This window comes from Thalassophryne amazonica, chromosome 17 (genome assembly GCF_902500255.1).
Source record: "Thalassophryne amazonica chromosome 17, fThaAma1.1, whole genome shotgun sequence".
NCBI classification, from domain to species: Eukaryota; Metazoa; Chordata; class Actinopteri; order Batrachoidiformes; family Batrachoididae; genus Thalassophryne; species Thalassophryne amazonica.
This window is the reverse complement of record NC_047119.1, coordinates 5,732,406-5,745,962: the sequence shown is the minus strand read 5'-3', so window position 1 is coordinate 5,745,962 and position 13,557 is coordinate 5,732,406. Positions and strand designations below refer to the sequence as shown.

The following is a 13,557-nucleotide window of genomic DNA, read 5'->3' as shown; positions in this document are numbered from 1 at the left end:
AGTAAGAAGAAGAATTTTAAATTCTATTCTAGAATTAACAGGAAGCCAATGAAGAGAGGCCAATATGGGTGAAATATGCTCTCTCCTTCTAGTCCCCGTCAGTACTCTAGCTGCAGCATTTTGAATTAACTGAAGGCTTTTCAGGGAACTTTTAGGACAACCTGATAATAATGAATTACAATAGTCCAGCCTAGAGGGAATAAATGCATGAATTAGTTTTTCAGCATCACTCTGAGACAAGACCTTTCTAATTTTAGAGATATTGCGCAAATGCAAAAAAGCAGTCCTACATATTTGTTTAATATGCGCATTGAATGACATATCCTGATCAAAAATGACTCCAAGATTTCTCACAGTATTACTAGAGGTCAGGGTAATGCCATCCAGAGTAAGGATCGGTTAGACACCATGTTTCTAAGATTTGTGGGGCCAAGTACAATAAGTTCAGTTTTATCTGAGTTTAAAAGCAGGAAATTAGAGGTCATCCATGTCTTTATGTCTGTAAGACAATCCTGCAGTTTAGCTAATTGGTGTGTGTCCTATGGCTTCATGGATAGATAAAGCTGGGTATCATCTGCGTAACAATGAAAATTTAAGCAATGCTGTCTAATAATACTGCCTAAGGGAAGCATGTATAAAGTGAATAAAATTGGTCCTAGCACAGAACCTTGTGGAACTCCATAATTAACCTTAGTCTGTGAAGAAGATTCCCCATTTACATGAACAAATTGTAATTTATTAGATAAATATGATTCAAACCACCGCAGCGCAGTGCCTTTAATACCTATGGCATGCTCTAATCTCTGTAATAAAATTTTATGGTCAACAGTATCAAAAGCAGCACTGACGTCTAACAGAACAAGCACAGAGATGAGTCCACTTTCTGAGGCCATAAGAAGATCATTTGTAACCTTCACTAATGCTGTTTCTGTACTATGATGAATTCTAAACCCTGACTGAAACTCTTCAAATAGACCATTCCTCTGAAGATGATCAGTTAGCTGTTTTACAACTACCCTTTCAAGAATTTTTGAGAGAAAAGGAAGGTTGGAGATTGGCCTATAATTAGCTAAGATAGCTGGGTCAAGTGATGGCTTTTTAAGTAATGGTTTAATTACTGCCACCTTAAAAGCCTGTGGTACATAGCCAACTAACAAAGATAGATTGATCATATTTAAGATTGAAACTTAATTAATGGTAGGGCTTCCTTGAAGGGAACAGAGGTGATGAGGAAGTAATGGGTAGATATGGTATCAAGGATAGGAATGGGGAAGGACAGATGGTAGTTGATTTTGCAAAAAGGATGGAAATGGCTGTGGTGAATACCTACTTTAAGAAAAGGGAGGAGCACAGGGTGCACACAGGTGGACTACATTCTTTATAGGAGATGCAAGCTAAAAGAAATCACAGACTGTAAGTGGTAGCAGGAGAGAGTGTCACTAGACAGCATAGGATGGTTGTTTGTAGGATGACTTTAGAGGTAAAGAAGAAGAAGAGAGAGTGAGAGCTCAACAAAGGATCAGATGGTGGAAGCTGAAGGAGGAAGACTGTTGTGTGAAATTTAGCGAGCAGGTAAGAGAAGCACTAGTTGGAGGGGAAGCAATTTTGGACAACTGGAAAAGTACTGCAGATGTGGTGAGGGAGACAGCTAGGACAGTACTGGGTATGACATCTGGACAGTGGAAGGAAGACAAGGAGACTTGGTGGTGGAATGAAGAGGTCCAGGAAAGCATAAGGAGAAAGAGGTTGGCGAAAAAGTTTTGGGATAGTCGGAGAGATGAAGAAAGTAGACAGGAGTACAAGGAGATGCGGCGTAAGGCGAAAAGAGAAGTGGCAAAAGCGAAGGAAAAGTCATATTGCGAGCTGTACAAGAAGTTGAATAGTAAGGAAGGAGAAAAGGACTTGTACTGATTGGCCAGACAAGGGACAGAGCTGGAAAGGATGTGCAGCAGGTTAGGGTGGTAAAAGATGCACATGGTAATGTGCTGACAAGTGAGGAGTATGTGCTGAGAAGGTGGAGGGAATATTTGAAGAGTTGATGAATAAAGAAAATGAGCGAGAGAAAAGGCTGGATGATGTGGTGAGAGTAAATCAGGAAGTAAAAGAGATTAGCAAGGAAGAAGTGAGGGCTGCTATGAAGAGGATGAAGAGTGGAAAGGCAGTTGGTCCAGATGACATTCCAATGGAGGCATGGAAATGTCTAGGAGAGATGGCAGTAGTAGAGTTTCTAACCAGATTGTTTAATAAAATATTGGAAAGTGAGAGGATGCCTGAGGAGTGGAGATGAAGTGTGCTGGTTCCTATTTTCAAGAAGAAGGGTGATGTGCAGAGCTGCAGTAACTACAGAGGCATAAAGCTGATCAGCCACAGCATGAAGTTATGGGAAAGAGTAGTAGAAGCTAGGCTTAGAAAACAGGTGAAGATCTGTGAGCAACAATATGGTTTCATGCCAAGAAAGAGCACTACGATGCAATGTTTGCTCTGAGAATACTGTTGGAAAAGTACAGAGAAGGACAGAAAGAGTTACATTGTGTGTTTGTGAACTTAGAAAAAGCTTATGATAGGGTGCCAAGACAATAGTTGTGGCATTGTATGAGGAAGTCTGGAGTGGCAGAGAAGTATGTTAGGGTAGTGCAGGACATGTACAAGAATAGTGTGACAGCGGTGAGATGCGCAGTCGGAATGACAGACTCATTCAAGGTGGAGGTGGGATTACACCAAGGATCAGCTCTGATTTCTTGTTTGCGGTGGTGATGGACAGGTTGACAGATGAGATCAGACAGGAGTCCCCATGGACTATGATGTTTGCAGATGACATTGTGATCTGGTGAGAGTAGAGAGCAAGTTGAGTCTAGTCTGGAGAAGTGGAGATATGCTTTGGAGAGAAGGGGAATGAAAGTCAGTAGAAGCAAGACTGAGTACATGTGTGTGAATGAGAGGGAGCCCAGTGGAATAGTGCAGTTACAAGGAGTAGAAGTGGTGAAAGTAGATGAGTTTAAATATTTGGGGTCAACTGTTCAAAGTAATGGAGAGTGTGGTAGAGGTGAAGAAGAGAGTGCAGACAGGGTGGAGTGGGTGGAGAAAGGTGGCAGGAGTGATTTGTGACCGAAGAATATCAGCAAGAGTGAAGGGGAAAGTTTACAAAACAGTAGTGAGACCAGCTATGTTGTATGGTTTAGAGACAGTGGCACTAACAAAAAGACAGGAGGCAGAGCTGGAGGTGGCAGAGCTGAAGATGTTGAGATTCTCTTTGGGATTGACAAGAATGGACAAGATTAGGAGATGAACATATCAGAGGGACAGCTCAGGTGGGACAGTTTGGAGACAAAGTCAGAGAGGCGAGATTGAGATGGTTTGGACATGTGCAGAGGAGGGACCCAGGGTATATATGGAGAAGGATGCTGAGGATGGAGCCACCAGGCAGGAGGAGAAGAGGGAGACCAAAGAGGAGGTTCATGGATGTGCTGAGAGAGGACATGCAGGTGGTTGGTGGACAGAGGAAGATACAGAGGACAGGGTGAGATGGAAATGATTGATCTGCTGTGGCGACCCCTAACGGGAACAGCCGAAAGACAAAGAAGAAGAAGAAGATGGTTTGGAGGAAGTAACTAATGAAAATAACTCAGACAGAACAATCGGAGAGAAAGAGTCTAACCAAATACCGACATCACTGAAAGCAGCCAAAGAGAACGATATGTCTTTGGGATGGTTATGAATAATTTTTTGTCTAATAGCTAAAATTTATTAGCAAAGAAAGTCATGAAGTCATTACTAGTTAAAGTTAAAGGAATACTCGGCTCAATAGAGCTCTGACTCTTTGTCAGCCTGGCTACAGTGCTGAAAAGAAACCTGGGGTTGTTCTTATTTTCTTCAATTAGTGATGAGTAGTAAGATGTCCTAGCTTTATGGAGGGCTTTTTTTATAGAGCAACAGACTCTTTTCCAGGCTAAGTGAAGATCTTCTAAATTAGTGAGACGCCATTTCCTCTCCAACTTACGGGTTATCTGCTTTAAGCTGCAAGTTTGTGAGTTATACCACGGCGTCAGGCACTTCTGATTTAAGGCTCTCTTTTCAGAGGAGCTACAGCATCCAAAGTTGTCCTCAGTGAGGATATAAAACTATTGACGAGATAATCTATCTCACTCACAGAGTTTAGGTAGCTACTCTGCCCTGTGTTGGTATATGGCATTGGAGAACATAAAGAAGGAATCATATCCTTAAACCTAGTTACAGCGCTTTCTGAAAGACTTCTACTGTAATGAAACTTATTCCCCACTGCTGGGTAGTCCATCAGAGTAAATGTAAATGTTATTAAGAAATGATCAGACAGAAGGGGGTTTTCAGGGATACTGTTAAGTCTTCAATTTCCATACCATAAGTCAGAACAAGATCTAAGGTATGATTAAAGTGGTGGGTGGACTCATTTACATTTTGAGCAAAGCCAATCGAGTCTAACAATAGATTAAATGCAGTGTTGAGGCTGTTATTCTCAGCATCTGTGTGGATGTTAAAATCGCCCACTATAATTATGTGAGCTAAGCACTAACTCAGACAAAAGGTCCGAAAATTCACAGAGAAACTCACAGTAACGACCAGGTGGACGATAGATAACAACAAATAAAACTGGTTTTTGGGACTTCCAATTTGGATGGACAAGACTAAGAGTCAAGCTTTCAAATGAATTAAAGCTCTGTCTGGGTTTTTGATAATTAATAAGCTGGAGTGGAAGATTGCTGCTAATCCTCCGCCTCGGCCCGCTACGAGCGTTCTGGCAGTTAGTGTGACTCGGGGGTGTTGACTCATTTAAACTAACATATTCATCCTGCTGTAACTAGGTTTCTGTAAGGCAGAATAAATCAATATGTTGATCAATTATATCATTTACTAACAGGGACTTAGAAGAGAGAGATCTAATGTTTAATAGACCACATTTAACTGTTTTAGTCTGTGGTGCAGTTGAAGGTGCTATATTATTTTTTCTTTTTGAATTTTTATGCTTAAATAGATTTTTGCTGGTTATTGGTGGTCTGGGAGCAGGCACCGTCTCTACGGGGATGGGGTAATGAGGGGATGGCAGGGGGAGAGAAGCTGCAGAGAGGTGTAAAAGGAGCATCCCCAAAAGGCTCAGCCGTTCACAAGCAAAGATGGGGTGAGGATCACCACTTTGTGTATAACTATGAGGTCTGTTAGAAAAGTATCAGACCTTTTTATTTTTTTCAAAAACCTAATGGATTTGAATCACATGTGCTTGCATGAGCAAACCTTGAACCTTTGTGCGCTTGTGTGAACTTTTTCATGCCTGTCGATTGCGTCATTTGCTGGTAAGCAGCCTTTGTGTGGGACGTGTGCAGCGCGCTCGGCGGATTTTCATTTCAGGGGAAAAAGACGGAACAACTGGAGCAGCGCCGCATCAAATTTTGCCAGAAACTGGGCGACAGCCAGGTGGAAACCAATCGGATGATTCAGACGGCTTTCGGTGACTTTTCAGTCGTGTGACTATCCGAGAAATTGTGGAAGAGGTGGGCATGTCACAGCATGTCCTGTGAGACTTCAACACAAAGGTGCTTTTGCTCCGCCGTCAGCCTCGTGCCAAAGCCATCGGCATGATTTTCACCGCCGCTCTTTTCATGGCCAAATCTTCTATCACAGTGGAATGTTCTGAAAAAGTGCTGATGTCCACCTCTTCCGCAGTTTCTCAGACAGTCACACGACAGTCCCACATCACCACAGCGTTCACTTTGGAAATGAGCCGGTCATTTCAGCATGTTGATGCCAACCGGAGCACAGCGTGCTCTCCACCGTTTTGCGGCCGTCTTTAATCCGGCCTGTACCGCTCCTTAATCTATGTGATGCCCATAGCATCGTCAACGAAAGCCGTCCGAATAATCCGAATGGTTTCCACCTGGCTGTCGCCCAGTTTCTGACAAAATTTGATGCGGCACTGCTCCACTTGTTCCGTCTTTTTCCTTGGAATGCAAAAACGTCGAGTGCACGACACACACCTCACTCAAAGACTGCTTACCAGGAAATGATGCAATCGACAGGCGTGAAACAGTTCACGCATGCGCACGAAGGTTCAAAGTTTGCTCATGCAAACACACGTGATTCAAATCCTTCAGGTTTTTGAAAAAATAAAAAGGTCCGATACTTTTCTAACAGACCTCATACGTGAAAAAATAGTTCAACAGTTTAAGAACAATGTTTCTCAATATTCAGTTACAAGGAATTTAGGGATTCCATCATCTACAGTCCATAATATAATCAGAAGACTCAGAGAATATGGAGAACTTTCTACAGGGAAAGATGAGCAGCCATCCAGTGCCAGACTCTGCTACTTGCTCTGCATCTGTGTCAATAATGCGTTTTCCTGCCATGTTGTCGGTTCCCAACATATGTGCCGGTGTGTTGCTATGGTTAGGCTCATCGAGGCGGTTTCTCCTCCATCTGGTCTGCTGTTCTTTGATGCGAGGGCTCTGTGCTGTGTCACAGACTGCCAGCACTAATCTCCAGGAGCAGCATCTTCACTTTGGCTTCAGCGCATTAAGTCAGATCATATGCAGTCAGTCTTTCAGGTCAGTCTTGGTGGTGGCCATGTGGTTAATGCGCTTGGTTTCAGTGCAGAAGGTTCCGGGTTCAAATCCCACCCCTGCCACATTTCTCCATGTAATGTGGAGTTGCGTCAGGAAGGGCATCCGGCGTTAAAAACCTGTGCCAGTTCAACGTGCAGATCCACCTTGGATTTGCTGTGGCGACCCCGAGTGCAAACAAGGGAGCAGCCGAAGGGACTTACTATATTCAGTCAGTCTTTCAGTGTTAACTCTGGAATTGTTACGTTAGACACTCTGTCCACTCACGGCCAGCTTGATATCTGATTGGGTTTAGGATGTCACAACAAAAGCAAATGTATCGTCAACAGAGGTCATTGGAACACTTTGGAAACACTCTTGTGCCATTTGCCAAGAAGCACAATAAAAGCTTATATTGCTGCCCTGAAATGGCCCATTAATCTCTTCCCATCCAATTCACAACCACAAGATCAGGTAGAGTCTTCAGGATTTATTGTAAATATGTCAAAGGGAAGGTTTTTAGAAGGCTTGTGATATAAACGGCTACATCAGAGGAGCTACTTTGAACTGCTTTAACCTAAATTCCATTCAAACTGATAAGGAAAGCTGCTCCTTGGGCTTTTCCACGCTGCGTTCAAGTGTCTGGCCTATCAGCTTCGCTTCCTGTTGGAGTCGGCCCCTTTTTTCCGTCTTCATATGGAACTCATTTGTCCCCCCCCCTTGTGAGTGAGGTGAACACAAAGTCAGACAAAAGCTGCAACTCGCTGCAGTGTTGTGCTGCTCTAAGCAGACTCTCGATACTTTGCTCCCATCAGCCAAAAAGATAATCCATCGTTCTGACACCCGAACCGCCCTCTCTGTCAGTCGGTTAACTAAGCAGGCAGCTTTCTCACGTGGCCACCGGATGTTTGTTGTGCGCTCGATGAGGATGCAGCAGAATGTGTGTGTTGTGGTTTATGTACTGGTAGTAAACGTAGTAGCAGATACAGCTGCCCCGTGCACGCGCGACAGCAGTTATAGTGCTAGGCGATAATCTATTTCACATTTTAGCTGATGGGGGGAAGAAAGTTGGCCCTGGCTGATTGAGAGGGTGCAGTGAAAGAAGCACAAGAGAGAAGGTGAGAGAAACATAGACAAAAGGAGTGAGACTCTGCAGTTCCAGCTCGTGTTATTTTAACCCAGATTCAGCGTTGAAATATGGCCACCATGTGGACCCTCTGAAGAAGCGTGGTCGCAGCGTCGGCACAACCAATCAGGGGAGACGTGGCAAGCAGGAGGAAGGACGCGGAGGCAGGGTCTGGGAGCCGGAGTCTGAGAGAGGCATTAAGTGTGGGAGCAGAGGAGAGCCGGGCCACAGAAGCCATATCTCCAGGAGAGCTGGACTTTCCACAGACAAATGGAGGACAGGTTTGAATATTGTCCTTTTTGTCTTTTAAACAAGGAAACAGCTGTTTGGCATTATTTTCCCTTCTTTGAAACAAGACAGGAGAACATTTAATCTTGGCTTCTCACTTTGCGTCAGCAAGTTTGCATAACTGTTGTAATGTGATGTCACAATTATTATTATTATTATTATTAATGGAATCACATCCCTGCCTTTGTGTTGCAGGATGTAGTAAAGTGTTTGGAAAGACTGGCTCCTTCCTGACTGTGCACTACTTTAATATCTCTTATCTATACTTTCCTTAAATAATGACAATTCTAATATCTACAAAATAAAAAGAAACTAGACATCTGAGCGAGTTCACAAAATGACACTCCCCCTTTTGCATGTATTATTTAACAGTGGTAGTAAATGTGATGAACGATTTGAATTAAGAAACTGGTCAACCTTCTGTACTAAAATGTCCAACAGTCTGTTTATACAAATAAGGATCTTTAAAAGGACGGGAAAGACCGATTGTCTCTCCTTGGAGATGTTCAATGGGAATTATTTACCTTCAAGGACATCATCACGTGTTGTACCACATTGTGTGACGACATTTCATTGAAATCCATAAATTAGTTAAGGAGGAGTTGGAGTTATGAAGTCAGTATCATATGATGTATCAGTTGGGTGTCAGAATCCAACCCGTGTTATGACGCCTGTATAACGGATCGAGTAGGGGATTGCCTGTTGGGATGAAATATGGTGAGGATCACAAAGGCCCAACAGGGACCCTAAACATGAGACAACTAATGGTGAAACAATGGTCCTTAACGGCAGATCAGGCAGAGGCTTCTAACCTAGCGGTTGTGAAGGCAGATGAAGGTTGCAGCAGGTATATGTTAAAACAAACCCAGTAGAGGCTATCTTTAGATCGACCCTGGATGTAGAATTCTGTCTGGGAATCTGCCAAGAGACAATTTCTCACCACAGATGGATTGTCATGACAATGATGTATCAGTTAAACACAAAAGTCCAATGGTCTCCCGTTTGAAGGTGTCCGACTGGGATTATTTTTCTTTTATGCATGTTTCATCTTCCATTGATTAGGAGGACTTGCAGTTACAAGAGACTTGCATGGATGGGTTGATGGACAGACTGACAGGGAGAGAGCAAAGTATGTCCTACATAGACCCTAAGCCCCATTGGTACTTGTGCTTATCCCTGGATTCCATAACCATGATGAGATGAGAGTTGATGACTCCCCTTGTCCTTGATGCCAATCCAGTCCTGTTAGATGCCTATTTACAAATAGAGGGACTGGGTCAGTGCAGACGAAGTTTCTGTTCCAAAGAAGCTTAACTAAGAGGATGGTAGTGCAACTGTATCTTGCTGAGCTACCTGCTCTACAAGCACAGGTGCAGTCAACACTGCTACAACTCTCTGGACCCAAAACCACAGTCACTAGTATAAGAGGCAGGCTTCCTATCCACAAGACAAAAACCCAAAACCCACGAGCCCTAACATCTGTCACTAGAACATCTTTTGGCATTGGAAAATGAGATTTACCCATTGTACAGCACCTTGTGCTGGCCACCATTAACACAGAAATCAATGGGCCTCAGGGCCTATGTATAGGCATGTTTCAAATTGGCGGGGGTGGTTCCCCATCTTAATTAGGGTTCAGCCAAAGAGGTCTGTATGTAAGTCCTTTTTTTAAGGACGTGTTGTACGTAAAAGCTTGTTTAATACACTTACATTCTGTCAAGCGTCTTCAGTTTCAGCTAGTTTCTAACTTTTGCCTTAGGTTTAACTAATGTTAGCGAGCTAAGCTAACATTGGCTTTCGCTTAATGTTAGTTGGCTAATAAGGATTGACTAATTGCTTTCATACTATTTGCGGTGGTGACCATGCGGTTATGTGTAGTTGTTTCCAGAGCAGAAGGTTCCTCAGTCAAAACATCTTTGCCATCGTCCATTGAATGTGCATGTTGTTTTAATTTACAAATTATAATTGATATATGGGGAATCTTCTTCACAGACTAAGGTTAATATGGAGTTCCACAAGGTTCCTGTGCTAGGACCAATTTTATTCACTTTATACATGCTTCCCTTAGGCAGTATTATTAGACAGTATTGCTTAAATTTTCATTGTACGCAGATGATACCCAGCTTTATCTATCCATGAAGCCAGAGGACACACACCAATTAGCTAAACTGCAGGATTGTCTTACAGACATAAGGACATGGATGACCTCTAATTTCCTGCTTTTAAACTCAGATAAACTGAAGTTATTGTACTTGGCCCCACAATCTTAGAAACATGGTGTCTAACCAGATCCTTACTCTGGATGGCATTACCCTAACCTCTTAGTAATACTGTGAGAAATCTTGGAGTCATTTTGAATCAGGATATGTCATTCACAGCGCATATTAAACAAATATGTAAGACTGCTTTTTTGCATTTGCGCAAAATTCTCTAAAATTAGAAAGGTCTTGTCTCAGAGTGATGCTGAAAACTAATTCATGCATTTATTTCCTCTAGGCTGGACTATTGTAATTCCATATTATCAGGTTGTCCTAAAAGTTCCCTGAAAAGCCTTCAGTTAATTCAAAATGCTGCAGCTAGAGTACTGACAGGGACTAGAAGAGAGAGCATATCTCACCCATATTGGCCTCTCTTCCTATTGGCTTCCTGTTAATTCTAGAATAGAATTTAAAATTCTTCTTCTTACTTATAAGGTTTGAATAATCAGGTCCCTTCTTATCTTAGGGACCTCATAGTACCATATCACCCCAATGAGCGCTTCGCTCTCAGACGCAGGCTTACTTGTAGTTCCCTAGGGTTTGTAAGAGTAGAATGGGAGGCAGAGCCTTCAGCTTTCAGGCTCCTCTCTGTGGAACCAGCTCCCAATCGGATCAGGGAGACAGACACCCTCTCTACTTTAAAGATTAGGCTTAAAACTTTCCTTTTTGCTGGATCAGGTGACCCCTTTAGTTCTGCTGCTATAGACTTAGACTGCTGGGGGGTCCAATGATGCACTGTTCTTCTCTTTTTGCTCTGTATGCACACTCTGCATTTAATCATAGTGATTGATCTCTGCTCCCCTCCACAGCATGTCTTTTTCCTGGTTCTCTCCCTCAGCCCCAACCAGTCCCAACAGAAGACTGCCCCTCCTGAGCCTGGTTCTGCTGGAGGTTTCTTCCTGTTAAAGGAGTTTTCCTTCCCACTGTCGCAAGTGCTTGCTCACAGGAGGTCGTTTTGACCATTGGGGTTTTTTACGTAATTCTTGTATGGCCTTGCCTTTACAATATAAAGCGCCTTGGGGCAACTGTTTGTTGTGATTTGGCGCTATATAAATAAATTGATTGAATGATGATTGAAATCTCACTGACTTGGTGATTGTAACAGACTTTATTGTTGCATGGCTTTATTTTAAGTGTTGGTCCCCCAGTCAGTGGCTGGGGGGGATTCTCATTCCAACAGGTCATCACAGGTTATAGTCATTCCCTTTGATTTTGAAATAACTCTGGTTTTCGTGTCACAGCCTGACATATTTGTGGGTTGGAAATGTAAATGAAGACAGTCTAATAAACAAAACCAACAGTCAGAGGTAGATGACTGTTTTTGTCTTTGGATTGTGCACGGAACACAGCAGGTTGTAAATGCTGACCTTCTGTCTTAAGCACCCCTTTCATGATGTTGTCTCAGCATGTATACCTTCCATAAACTCTCCCTGAACCTTCCTGCAGCGCTAAACACATTCTCCATGGAGACGCTTTGCTCTAGACGTGGTATGTCTATAGATATATAGATATCTAGATAGTTTCCTGTCAGTGACTGTGTGGAAAAGGCCAAGAGAAAAGATAAGTTAACCCTTTATAAAGGTTTTGGATGTTCTTTGTTTGTATTTGTGTGCGCTTTTACTTCATACTACTAAACTGACAAATGTAGGATGTTTTTTCCATGGGCTTTTTGGCAAATGTCATCTTGCACATCCTTAATGAGCTGTAACCCGAACCCTTACTCTAATCCTTACCCTAACACTATACCTTACGGCGCCTTGACACTTGCACAAATTCTGATCCGTGCATGGTACACAATCTGCCGTGCCAGAGCGTAACTCATTGTAAACTGTGCACGGCTGCTGCAAGTGCGCAAAGAAAATTTTGAAATGTTCAAAATCTCTGGCATGCATTAATTATGTGAATTTCACAGGAACAATGCGCAAACAATTAAAAAACACTAAGTGTCAGTGCGAATCAGCGCGGGCATCACATTGCAGCTCATCTGAACGATTATGAAGAGATATTAAATCTATGATAAACATAATTTTCCGGATAGTCATAAGAAGGAATGAAAATGCAATTGTTTAACCAAGCCATTACAATATAAATATTACAAATAATTACTTTTAAGACTATTCCAAATGCGTTTTCCACCTCATGAAGCACACGAGAGAGAGAGAAAAACAAACAGCAACTGAAACAGTCCTCTGTGATTCTGGAAGCAGTTAGAGGTGTTTTCATCAGCCAAACTCTGAGAGAAAATGATAAATCCGCTATGAAATAATTATTTTATATATGCAGTGTCCAGCGGCACAAAGGCGGCATCCAGTGGGGAACACAGGGGTGGCATTGTGCCCGACGAATTGTGCGGCAGTGCGGGGGTTAAAGTGCAAGTGTCAAGGCACCCTTTACCTGATCTATAATCCTTAACTTGACCCCAATCCTAACCATTTGTTTTTAATATAAACGGAAATATATAGTTTAACCTAAGTATTGAAAAACAACTACTACTTGGGTTTTCAGTGTATTAGAATGACTTTAATATTACACTAGTATTTATCAACATGTGTTACCACAAGTGAAATGTCCATGTGTCCGTGGTGTTCGGAGCATCCTAGGCAGGATGTCCAGGGTCAAAACATCCCTCCAGCCGACCGTAGCCTGTTTCAAAAGTTAGTCGTGTGCATGCAATATGCTTTTTATCTACAGCGTACTGTGTATACTGGATTTAAATTTTCTGCATTAAAAACCCAGAAAGGTTGATTTTAGTTTGACATAATCAGGAAAATCATTTATATATAACTGTATATACAAGTAAATGCAGAAATGTTTCTAAAAGTTATATAACAAAGAATGAAGCTGGATGAATTGGTGTTAAATATGTAAAGTGTTGGCATTGTGCTCCCTCTCTGTCCCTCATTCATTTATTATTGGATAGCAGCTATGCTAGTCTACATTAACGGCCATTGAGGTCTATCTTACTGTCCCAAGCTAGCTAACGTGGTCTCCTAGCGTGGTTCTCTAATTTCTGGTAGTGGTTATTATATTAGCTTGTCATGCACATCATCTAGTGTGAAGTCAGCTGTGGACAGCAAGCAATAGGAATCACCGGCCTCGGAGGATGTTCATTCAGTTGTTTAATTTAGTAAAAAAAAGCAGATCACAGACATGACACAAACTAAAGTCATTTCAATGGCAACTTTCTGGCTTTAAGAAACACTATAAGAAATCAGGAAAAAAATTGTGGCGGTCAGTAACGGTTACTTTTTTTAGACCAAGCAGAGGGAAAAAAATATGGACTCACTCAATTCTGAGGAATAAATTATGGAATCACCCT

At 42.3% G+C, this 13,557-nt stretch overlaps 1 protein-coding gene across 2 annotated transcripts in view; it reads left to right on the top strand.

Moving 5' to 3' along the window:
- Window positions 1-13,557, top strand: part of LOC117530076 (LHFPL tetraspan subfamily member 2a protein) — a 120,396-nt gene that overhangs the window by 87,596 nt on the left and 19,243 nt on the right. The window contains exon 1 of one of the 2 annotated variants that reach the window (XM_034193012.1): window positions 7,842-7,973. The exons of the other annotated variant lie outside the window; for it this stretch is intronic. The gene's annotated coding sequence lies outside the window, so the exon portion shown is untranslated. Of the gene's footprint in view, window positions 1-7,841; window positions 7,974-13,557 lie in introns of those variants that run through there. 2 annotated transcript variants of the gene reach the window in all.